At 35.2% G+C, this 10,977-nt stretch overlaps 1 long non-coding RNA gene across 2 annotated transcripts; it reads left to right on the plus strand.

Moving 5' to 3' along the window:
• The first annotated feature begins 1,529 nt into the window (after positions 1 to 1,529).
• On the plus strand, positions 1,530 to 5,836 carry LOC136243295 (uncharacterized). 2 transcript variants are annotated; one of them, XR_010694827.1, is made up of 3 exons: positions 1,530 to 1,612; positions 2,025 to 2,148; positions 5,669 to 5,836. It is a non-coding gene; the product is annotated as an uncharacterized lncRNA (long non-coding RNA). The 2 variants fall into 2 exon arrangements; XR_010694828.1 differs by lacking the exon at positions 5,669 to 5,836 and adding an exon at positions 3,536 to 3,945.
• Positions 5,837 to 10,977: the final 5,141 nt, after the last annotated feature.

Raw genomic sequence — 10,977 nt, forward strand, 5'->3', positions numbered from 1 at the left:
ACAAGTTTCAGAATTGCAGATAATCATGCAGTTAAATCCCTGATGCTGGCTGCAGATTTTTAGCATGAAACGAGCTGACTGCTCTATTAGAGTATTTGAGCGTTCAATTAGAATATATCGATCTTTTAAAGGCTTTTCAGCTCCTTTCAGCCAACACTCCTGTCAACTTTATATCATTTGTAGTAGCTTAACTCTTTCTTCTAGGTAATCAAGAAGAGACACGCCCCCTAATTCCACCGATTATTCCCGTGGTCGTTCGATTATTTTGAAATTATGCCTGTAACCATCCTATTATTCCGGAATTATTCTCACGAAATTGGTGACCTATTATTCTCAAGATTATGCCGGCATAATAGGCGCAGGCCTAAAAGTGTGTGATCTAACAGATATATACAAGACATAACTGTCAGAATGGGCCGATACTTGGCAACTTAAGTTCAATATTAGTAAATGTACAGTTATACGTTGCACGAGATCCTTATCACCACTCACTTACGACTACACACTTCACAGTCACATACTAGACATATCTGATCAACATATGTACCTAGGAGTCTTAATTCATAAATCACTGTCTTGGTCACCTCACATATCAAATGTTGTCAATAAAGCATCTAGAACACTCAATTTCTTAAAACGCAATCTAAACAAATGTTCAAAACAAGTTAAAGAATCAGCTTACCTAACAATGGTGAGACCACAACTAGAGTATGCATCTGCTGTCTGGGATCCCTACCACGTTGGAGATATTTCAGAGTTAGAGAAAGTACAACGAAGAGCAGCGCGCTGGGTGTTGAATGACTATGGCAGATTCAGTTCAGTTTCTCTAATGTTGGATCAGCTGAAATGGCCTACATTACAAATTCGTCGGAAATTATCTAGGTTACAAATATTGCATAAGATACACTACCAACAGTTATCACTCCAAATTCCTCATTATTACTTACCAAAAACACGACTAACAAGACAATACCACCATCTTCACTATATTTTACCTACCTCATCCACCACGGCATACCAAAACAGCTATTTCTCAAGAACAATAAACGAGTGGAACATACTACCAACTGACACAATTGAAATTGCAGATACTGATCTATTTACAGCTAGACTCCAATCATATTATTGTACCTAATGTATTTGTTTATGTGATTCCTGAGCACACCAGCAGGGCTGACTGCTCAGTAAACAATAATAATAATAATAATAACCCTACTACTTGTCTAGCCATGATGCTTTTATAACAAATTTGTGCATGGCACCATAGCACCATCCATGCAATTATTGCATATATATGACAACTGTAGGTTATGCATGTATGTATGTAAATCATTTCCATTTTGGAAATTCAGATTCATTAATATTGCTATAATATATATTAGCATTAAAGTAACCTAATAGTGCATGCATACCTTACATGCAGTAGTTAAAAAAGAACTCTTGACTTCACAGTTGCAAACTAATTTAAGTCATACAAAACTTCTGTGTGTGGTGTAGTGTGTATATATATGTAATCCATCCTCCTGACAGTAACCTGAATGGAAGATGCATGAGCAGTAATGGTGACAATACCACTAGCAGCAGCGACAGCATTGGCAGTCCAACTTTCTAAGTAAGATGTGTACAAGTAGTGTGTGTATGTATGTGTTTGTGTGAGTAGCTATAAGTATCATATATGTGCATACTTATATGTGTGTCCCAGTGCTGGTTCACTGGGTAGGTGTGACTGCTAATTTTTATAGTAATCAAAGGCTTTGCTTTGATGTTTGATTGTGTGTGTGTGTGTGTGTGCGTGTGCGTGTGTGCGTGTGTGTGTGTGTGTGTGTGTGTGTGTGTGTGTGTGTGTGTGTGTGTGTGTGTGTGTGTGTCAGTGTGTGTGTCAGAGAGAGAGAGAGAGAAGCAGCATGATCTGAGTGCTAAATTTTGTAATCAAAAGGTTTTACGTTTGATGTTTTGTGATTGCTTGTTGTTTCCTTGAACAAGACATTTTATACTCACATATCACATTGCTCTGTTCTACCCAGCTGTTATAATGGGGAGTTGGTGTTAACTAGGAAAGGAAAAGCAGCCCACCTAGCTGTGCTGTCAAAGGCTAGCTAGACCTGGTGGTAATTGGTGTCCATGTCTCAATGCCCTCACACATTACAGGTGAGGTTCAAGTGGGACTTTGGAAGCTATTGTTGTGTAAAAAGAATACTTCAGATATAAAACTGACAATTATTTATGAGATTAAGTATGGAAGTGACTTTTAGTCAAATGGTGAATCGCAGAGAAAAAATAAATAAAATATCTATCATTCATGACATTAGGCATTTTAGTCAAATGGTTTGCAAGTGCTTTTAATAAAAGTCTGGTCACCCAAACTCATCCGCTGGGTTGGAGCATACACAACAATATAAGTGCAGTATAGCTATTAGGGATCAAGGAGGTTTACAAAAAACACTTGACCATGGTCAGAAACCAGCAACACAATAATTTCATGGCATCTTGACTATCAGTTAGGTACCTGTAATAGTCCTGTATTAATAAGCCTAAACGTACCTTCAGCACAACCTAAACACTTCCTATAAGTTGCTACAATTTTTGGTACATTTTAACAGAAATTTTCTACTGATTAACTATCCGATGCTTCAGACAATTGTAATTAAATTACAGCTAAGGCTTTGGTCTGACTTTTTCTCTGCTGTGAGTATAGGCATCACTTCAGCTTGACAGGTGCTTTACTGCACTATGCATGGTGGGATTAATTACCTTTGTCTTCCTTGTCCCATTTAATTTTTGCTGACTGCACAAGGTGTCAATTTGTGATAGCTTGTGATGGTTTCCTACATTTGTAATGGGAATCATCTGTATTTTTATAGTAGCTGCAGAGCTCCTTACACTATTCTTCATTTGTAATGCAGTTTAACAGGCTGACACATAGCTGAAATTGAAGCATAATGACCGCTTTACTCTTCAGTAGTAATTGATAGTTGGAGGGAGTGTGTGTGTTCAGTTGAAAACATACAGTCTGCATATGGTGCTATTGTTTATTTTGATATGGTATAAGTAGATGTACCAGTTATAATCACATTATTCAAAAGTAAGCAAACAAGTATGTGCAAAGAAAACGAGGTCAATCAGGGATCATAGAAATACAAAGAATTGAAACAAGGAGATCACCTAAGCACATGAAGATATACCTGTGGACATTTAATTCCAAATTCAGTTATGGATTACTTATATCCGTACTTTTAATTTTATGATCAAAATAATGAACATTAAACTATATAATAGTGTGTTGTTATCTTTGCATAGGGTTACAAGGGGTATTCATCATCATAAGGCATGCAACTGGAATCAAGACATTTGATTGTTAATATTCACTTTGATCACTTGATTTCAGCTAAAATCTGTGCTTGATATTTTAAGCAGAATGTCTTATAATGATCTGGAAATTATAAAGTTCCTTGATCACCTGTTATTGGCAGTACTTGGCTGCTTTATATGTAGCTTTAACTAGACCCTTGATCACTTAATTGCATTTTTATCCTAGGTTCAAGCACTGGCACAAAACCTGTAGAAGTGACTACCCTTTAATTATTTTGAACTCTGATCCAAGGGACATGCAACATCGCTGGGAAGGAAGAGATTGTATAATTAACTCTTGTGGTTTAATAGTTACATTGCAGTTGTTAATAGACAAATTCCATAATAAGGCTTTATAGCATACAGAAATAACCATTGCCCCTAGCAACCTGAATTTCCCAGTATTATTAGGTGATGATGCCTAAAGTAGCTTCTCCAAATTTTGAAAGGATAGCACATATATGTCATAAGATATGACATTTTGAAATTTGTGGTTTTCCCATACATATCTATGTGAGAGGGCTACAGTTGCCCCTTCTGGGCAATCACAAAAATGAGGTATTTCAACGTATGCAAATTCTAAAATTAAAAAGTACATATATCTCAACATTACATAATTTGTAGGTGTGAATGTCAACAATAATCTCTCCAAGTTTATATGGATAGTGTATATAGGTCATAAGATATGACATTACTTGAATCCCCTGATTTGTGTGATTACTGAGAAGGGGCAACTGTTGCCCCTCTCATTGACAATGTTTGGGAAAATTGCAACTTCAAAATGTAATATCTATGAGAATGATGAGATATTACATTTTGAAGTTGCAATTTTCCCAAACATTGTCAATGAGAGGGGCAACAGTTGCCCCTTCTCAGTAATCACACAAATCAGGGGATTCAAGTAATGTCATATCTTATGACCTATATACACTATCCATATAAACTTGGAGAGATTATTGTTGACATTCACACCTACAAATTATGTAATGTTGAGATATATGTACTTTTTAATTTTAGAATTTGCATACGTTGAAATACCTCATTTTTGTGATTGCCATGACTTATTTATGCTATCTTTTTAAAACTTGGAGAAGTGATTTAAGACATTGACACCTATAAATAATGTAAAATTTAGGTTGCTAGGGGCAACGGTCGAATTTTCATTGTTTTGAAATTTGTCTATTGCATTAGCCACTGATGAGTACATAATGCATGGTGTATTACCTTTTATCACTGACCATCTTTACACAAGTACATCTCAGATGGTTGCTTGTAAGTTGCTTCATATTTGTGACCATCTCAACAAAGATGATCCACCTATGTAATTCACACTTTTTTTTGGTCTCAGCATTGTATACAGTGTCCAAAATAGGTTATCAAAGTTTCAGCCATTGCTTGGGCAGTGGGAAGGAGACTGTAGCCCTTGTCAAACAGATTATGGAGGAGTGGGAAGGAGACTGTAGCCCTTGTCAAACAGATTATGGAGGGAATATCTGTCATCAAACATGGGCAATAGTTGTCCTGATTTATTACAGCTAATGGCTGAGTGTACAAATCCTTAGCTATGCCTACAATTCCACCAGATTCTACTTGCAATTATTGCTATTCAAAGAGGAATTCCAAGTTATCAGCTTGCACTGATTACGTCCCTACCCTTTGTTCACACCACCTGACTATAAATGTATCAAGATCAATATACCCCAATAGAGGAGTCATCCTAATACGACAGTCACACTTGTGTTAGTGGTCACTGCTGATCAAAGATTTCTTAGAAGGAGGGATCCTCCTATGTACATCTCCATCTACTTGATACTAACAAGAGTCCATAATAAAGAAGAGTCCTCTCTATTACAGATTCTTGATACTAATATAAAGGAGATCAATATATCCTAATAAAGTAGTTCCCTAAAACACCTAAAATCCTACTAAAAAGGTGCCTCCTCCACAAGACCTATTGAGGTAGGTAGATTTGGAATTATAGTGCTAGATACAATAGACATAGAAAAAATTTATTTGTACAGCAACTGCCCTGAAAACTGAATTTGTAGCCATAACTTTCATTTGCATATATAGGCCTATAATGCTCACTATGAATTGACAAGTCAACCAAGTTATATACAGTTTTAGACCTGCATTTATACTTGTGCAAACAAAGTATTAAGGAATTTTAAATGAAGAAATGATGATTTTGATTACACCTACTGCATTGTACATGATCCTTTAAGCTATTTATCTGCATGCTTTAGTTGCAAACTAGACTGCAATTTGCTGAGACAGTCACATATGCACATATGTTGACAATTCGTATGTTTCTCAACAGTTTTTACAACCAACTGTCTGACTTTAAAGATGAAGAACTGATTATGGACTAACAACTAACATTATTGATAGTCATAAGAGATGCCTACGTGTAATTTAACTACTTAAAATGTATACAGAGAATATTTATAGTTAAAGTAATAGTAGAATGAGTTACATGTATATTGCAATTCACACATTACAGTACATGTATGTTCCTGAGTGATCATTCCATGCTTATAGGGTAGTGTTCTGGGGTAATGCTAAATTGTGTTGTTATCAGCACATCCTTTAACTATATGTAACCATTGTGGCCTGTAAGAATGGCAAAAACTACACCCCTATCACATAGCAGGTCTTATCAATAGAACTGATATCTTGATTCTGAATCTTGTATAATGAAGCCAATTAAATGTAGAATATGGCCTGAAAATTTTAAACATATGTACTACTATGTGGCTGCTTGGTGCAGCTCCAACTTAATCTCATATATAAAACTATTCTCCTTTACTCTTCCACTGTGTAACGATAGTACTGATACATGGTACTAGAATACTACAGTCATGCATGAGATCAAGAAGAAATGGCCTCAACATTGTCAACAATGAGGTGGCTTTATTATTGTGTACACCTTAGCTATGTTATAGGGACTTCTGCAGTACACGACAATAAAGTCATGCATGTAAGGATGTGCAAAATAAATGTATGCCTACAAGGCTACGTAGCTATCCTTTAGTGCTAGGTAAAGCTTTTAGGTTGACATATCTTAAGTCCTTTTCAAAAATGAGTACATAAATGCAATCCTGCCTGTAACTATTGCATAGTAGCATTATGTACACTCATAACCTAAAAATCAATGTTATGTTAATGATAGAAGTTAAGATACTTATGTTATAATATTATTATATAATGCAAGATCACAGCAAATCAGAGTTCAGAAGTATGAGTATGATATATACTTAGGATAACAAATTTATGGTGTTACACAGCAAATTTCTTTATTAATTGTATTTTATAGTTATTTATATAATCTTCATTTAGTGAACTCTTCCTACTAGACTGCGACATGATCAATACAGGTAATATCGGGAGTTAATATATTCATAGGGGAGAGTGACTACATGGTGGTATAATTATATGGTCTGTACAAAAGCACTGCTGCAAGTTCTGATCATATCAAGAGTAAAATACTCTTGAACATATGTACACCACTATCCTGCTTCCAAAGAACTGTTGATGAGGTCAGCCTTCCTTCTAAGAGAAGCCTGTGGTGTTATTTGCAATTGCAGTGAAGCCTTTACTCAGTAATATTATATGCAAATCAATAATAACTTAACAAGAGTAAATAATAAAAGTGAGACAATGAAGTTAAACACTCTCTTTATTGTTTACTCTTGATAGTATTATAGTATAAATCATCAAGAGTTAATAATAGTGAAGAGAGAAGGTATAACACTGTATAGGCCTTATAAAATGATCCTGAGAGAGTGACTCACTCCCATACTGTAGTTAGACACTCTGATGGTGGTGAGAGTGTGTAACACTGCATCCTGAGAAATTCAAAGAAATCCTTTCTGCTAATTTGTAGTATTCTCTATAGGTGAAGATTGTTTTAATTATCTAACACTGTATAGGCCTGAATAACTGAAATGATCTTCAGAGGTGTAAAATGTTTACAAGTAAATGTGATGATTGTACACTGAGAGAACAGTACTCTCCCTCTACTATTATTAGCTAACTCTTGATATCATAAATCATGTATTACTTCAAATTCATGCATGTGAAGATTAAAATAAAAAGGTCAGTCTCAATCTGCATGTACATGACACTGAAAGTTTGAAACTAACTTATCACTGTGTATGGATATAGCTAGCCACACCAATAGCTACACTGCAAATTTTACACCACAGCCAGTCGTGCTCAGGCAGCCTTTTACAAAGTATTTCCCATGTATCAGGCAGGATCAGATAGCTCAATATGCTTATACTAATTCAGTCAAATTGTTACCAAATTGCATGTATCTTAGAAGTCTAAGTTTGCAAAAAATGTTGTGGGAGTGAGGGTTCAGGCCCCCTTGAGATAGAGCATACATGCATGCTCGGGACCTTGTGCTTTGCATAATGCATATACTAGCAGATGTATCAACCAGTTACCACCTCTTCTCCCTACTTTAAATGCACTTGTTAGCACCCCTCTGTAAAATTCTAGATCTGCTATTAGGTATAATTAAAATAGATGTTGGTTAAAATAGTCTTAATTGTGATAGAAGAATATACATCTGACTGCTCTATTAGATAGTATTATCAAGTATGTAAATAATTGGTTGCTGGAGTACCTCCCCCAAGATCTACCACTGTAGCTAACTATATCACATTATTACAAGTCTATATCATAATGGCAAAGGTCTATGTCATAATGAAAAAGTCTATATCACAATGGCAAAGGTCTATGTCATAATGGTAAAAGTCTATATCACAATGGCAAAGGGTTATGTCATAATGGTAAAAGTCTATATCACAAGGGCAAAGGTCTATGTAATAATGGTAAAAGTCTATATCACAATGGCAAAGGTCTATGTCATAATGGAAAAGTCTATATCACAATGGCAAAGGGTTATGTCATAATGGTAAAAGTCTATATCACAAGGGCAAAGGTCTATGTCATAATGGTAAAAGTCTATATCACAATGGCAAAGGTCTATGTCATAATGGTAAAAGTCTATATCACAATGGCAAAGGTCTATGTCATTATGGAAAAGTCTATATCACAATGGCAAATGTCTATGTCATTATGGTAAATGTCTATATCACAATGTCATAATGGCAATGCTGCATGATTATGGTATCATATAGTCTATATCTAAGTATACATACTTATCATGATGACAACTACTGTGTATATCACATGCAATGGAAGCATCACACTATTAATAATAACAAGGTTGTAATTATAGGCAACATCAGCATTACCCTACAGCCCACCACACCATGATCAATAATGTAAATATATGGCATAATTATGGCACTAATCACCCTTCATACTGCAGCTGCTCCATGTCTTAACTGACATTTTATAGATTTCCCATGCATAAGTCTCTATTACAGTATGATGCTTATATAGATACATTGTGTCATGCATGTGATCATTTGTGTAGGTGAATTAATGAAAAGACGCATGCAGAATTCATTAGTCTGCATGTGTGCATGCCAGCTATAGTGGTGAATCATGAATGATACTGCAAAACATTATTTTATTTGCTGTTGTATGAGTAAATGATGTTGAAATTTTATGGAGTGAAGTATAGTGATGGAATGACAGGCCTCCTGGACATCCATGCACAGGACCATGTTCTTAACTAAAACTATAACTAAAACTAAAATAACAAAGATAATATAACCATAACTAAGTTAATAACTAAGAAGAATTACTATAACTAAAACTAAAACTATGGAAGAAACTAGCTACATAGGAACCTCTCTTATCCGGGCGGTCTGGTACATATACTATACTGTTTGTATCTCAGAAATGTCCGTAACTAAGAATAACATGCTATTATGCTAAAGTGACTAACTTAAATATATACAAGTAATGTTGTTATTGCTATCAGTTAGTGCTATGCAGTTTAGTAGACAGAGGGGAAGTCACTACAGAGCAGTCATGCATGGTCACTCCCCTGGGTTGTAAAAATGCATTATCACCTAGCAACCAAGTGATAGTTATTAGTAGTAGAATAAACAAGCCACCAAACAGGTAAGCAGCAACCTTTAGGCTCCCTCCTTGTGCTTTTATCTAAACCAAACTTCATTATGGTTAATAAACTACAAGCCACATGACCAATTTGGGCTGTCCAGGCTGTAAAAATGCATTATCACCTAGCAACCAAGTGGTAGTTATTAGTAGTAGAATAAACAAGCCACCAAACAGGTAAACAGCAACCTTTAGGCTCCCTCCTTGTGCTTTTATCTAAACCAAACTTCATTATGGTTAATAAACTACAAGCCACATGACCAATTTGGGCTATCCAGACAATGGAGGTGTCCGGACAATGGAGGTGTCCGGACAATGGAGGTGTCCGGACAATGGAGGTGCCCGGATAATAGAGGTCCGGATAAGGGAGGTTCCACTGTATATGACTATAACTATAACTAAAACTCTTTACTAAAACAACATGCACACTGTTGCTCAGACCACTGCACATATACGTTCACATATGTTCTTCAGGTGGACCAAAGCACAGAATGAAACTGTACTGCTATATGTAACATCCAAACATCAATATATTCTATAGTTTGTGACTTGATGGTGGTTTAGTTAGCTATAACTAAAACTAAAAATACTTTTAGTAAGGCAAATATGTATTGGTTAACTAAAACTATTACTAAAATGCAACACAATATTTTACCATAGCTAAATCTAAAACCAAAAAGAATTGGAAAAGATTACTAAAACTAAAAGATTTTCTTATGTGCAACTAAAACTGTAATTAAAACTAAAACGTTTTTAGAAATGTTACTAAAACTATAACAGTTACTATAACTAAAAGATTTTCACATTTTTATAACTAAAACTAAAATAACACAGAGAATATAACCATAACTAAATCAATAACTAAAAGGAATTAAGAAAAATTACTAAAACTAAAACTAAAATTATTGACGAAACTGATTATGACTATAACTAAAAAACTAAAACTAAAAGTCCTTACTAAAACAACACTAGTTGTCAGCTCATCAACTCAACACCATTTGACTGCTGCATTTAAAGCATAGCAGTATATAGCTGCATCTGCATCATGATAATCATTCATCAATCATGATGATGCAGTATTGCATAGCCCTGGTCTATCAGACTCAGAGCTAGGGCTATATATGCATATTTTGATTTTGTTTAACATCAGCAAGCTGCAAATTCTGATGTTAGTATTTTTCTATAATGAATGTGCTGATTTTTGTTGTAGGAATATTCATGTATTGTGCCATGCATTACATAATGCTGCATGTATGAACTAATTATTTTTGTAGATGCATGTCAGGGGCGGATCCAGGGGGGGGGGGGGGGGGGGCTTTGGGGCTGAAGCCCCCCCTTCATATTTAGGCTTTATTTGATCAATATGCTGAGTATTATAATGAAATTTTGTCTTAGCATAATTATATGATCACTAATAATACAAATACTCATAAAACCACCTTATAAACATCTTTCCAAGGTATTATCAGTGGATTTATGCTAAAGTTTATGTAACAAGGACCCGGATCAGCATTGGAGGTGTACAAGATCGAGATACTCTAATAGAGCAGTCAGCTAACTACTCTAATAGAACATTCACTGGAA

The sequence above is a fragment of the Dysidea avara genome, chromosome 13 (assembly GCF_963678975.1).
Source record: "Dysidea avara chromosome 13, odDysAvar1.4, whole genome shotgun sequence".
Taxonomy (NCBI): Eukaryota; Metazoa; Porifera; class Demospongiae; order Dictyoceratida; family Dysideidae; genus Dysidea; species Dysidea avara.